The 1,750-nt window shown below is 35.8% G+C and overlaps 1 pseudogene; it reads left to right on the forward strand.

Moving 5' to 3' along the window:
* Positions 1 to 299: 299 nt before the first annotated feature.
* LOC104853353 lies at positions 300 to 1,136 on the forward strand (annotated as a pseudogene).
* Positions 1,137 to 1,750: the final 614 nt, after the last annotated feature.

A 1,750-nucleotide genomic window follows, 5' to 3' on the forward strand; every position in this document is an offset into this window, starting at 1 on the left:
TGTTATAGCAATTTTTTTTCTTTTTGTGGCTACTTGAGTAAAGCAGAGCTAATGATATATAATGCATGTTATTTGTAAGAGCTGGGAAAATAAAACTACCTTTTTTAGTACAACAACAACAACAAAAATCCTCTTTTTTTAGTTCAAAAGTTTAAAAGATGCTATTTTTATATGCAAAGTAATATTTATTTCACAAATTTTAAATAGCAAAAGTAGAATATAGAAACCAAAAAAAGAAAAAAACAAAACAAAACAAAAAACTGGAGTTTGGCTTGAACATAGGGAAACATTAAAAAAAAAAAAAAACAAGAAAGTATGTGACCATGAAGCAAATGCTTAGTCTCAGAGATGAGAGACTCAAAGAAAAGGATAGATTAAAACCAAAAGGGAAAGAAAAGAAAGATCCCAGTGCTCTAAATGAAAGAGGAGTTCCCCAACACACTTCCTGCTTGTTCTTCCAATTTAATATACAGCTGGGCCCACCTAATTATCATATTCTAAGCCGAGCGTGGTGGTGCACGCCTGTAATCCCAGCACTTGGGAGGCCGAGGCAGGAGGATCACTGAGTTCGAGACCAGCCTGGGCTACATAGTGAGTTCCAGGTCAGTCTCAACTACCTAGTGAGACCCTGTCTCAAAAACAAACAAACAAACAAACAAACCAGTTTAATACACACCTGGGCCCACCTAATTATCATATTCCAATTGATACCAACTTTATAAACTTTTCTATCCAAGCTAAATTGGACTTAGTACGATCAATGATGGAATGTCTGTATGCCAAGTGTATCCATTGCATAACTAATTGTGTGATGGCTGAAATTGAGAAATTGGGACAGAAGTATCTAGTGGTTTGCAGGGATGCCAAAGATCCATGAATCAAAGGATTACCTTGTACACATAAAGGGACTGATGCAGATGACTGCTTAGTGCAGAGAGTAGCTCAGTATTAAATATACTGAACTCTGTGAGCATCAGTGGATGATTCTTTCAGCACAAGTGTTACATTGTGGCCACTGTTGATGGGGACCTTCAACAAGAATCTGAAAGATCTCTGGAGTTCCTGTCATGTACATTTCTAACCACAGATACAACACTGAGCAGTTGCCAGATAATTATGGAGCCCCTCAATTCTAATTCTTACAAGACAGAAGTTCCTCTGCATTCCTTGAACCAACTTTCTGTTTTCAGTTCATTGAACATGCTATAGCATGAATTATTATTTACCTATTTTCTCTATTGTCAGCCAAGTATAGTTAAATACCTACACTTTTTGATGTTTTTGAAAATGATAATTTGTCTACTTTAAAATTTGTTGCATCTTTTTATAAATCAGTTACTACAATGGTTGTTTACATAATTTGATTTACTTAACATATATGTATCAAGTATATGTTATGTACTTATTAAGGTATGTTCCTATCTTAAAACACATATAGAAGAGAAAAACATATGAGTAAATATCATAAAATAAGTGGGACATAGTGATGCCCACCTGTAATGCTAGCCCTTGGGAGGATCACTGCAATATCTAGGGAAGATTGGGCTACAGAACGAGTTCAAGGGTGAACCAGATTACATAGTTCAGACCCTGTCTCATGAAAACAAATCAAAATAAAAACAAACAGATAAAGAAAATGTGGCTTTCCCTTTATAGGAACAACTCAGAAGGATGTGTGAATCATTTTCACTCTTAGCCCATTGGCTACAAGCTCTAGCTGCAAGAGAGGAGGGGAAAGTCTTCAGTCCAA

The sequence above is a fragment of the Fukomys damarensis genome, unplaced genomic scaffold (assembly GCF_012274545.1).
Source record: "Fukomys damarensis isolate Sample0158 unplaced genomic scaffold, DMR_v1.0_HiC HiC_scaffold_5, whole genome shotgun sequence".
NCBI classification, from domain to species: Eukaryota; Metazoa; Chordata; class Mammalia; order Rodentia; family Bathyergidae; genus Fukomys; species Fukomys damarensis.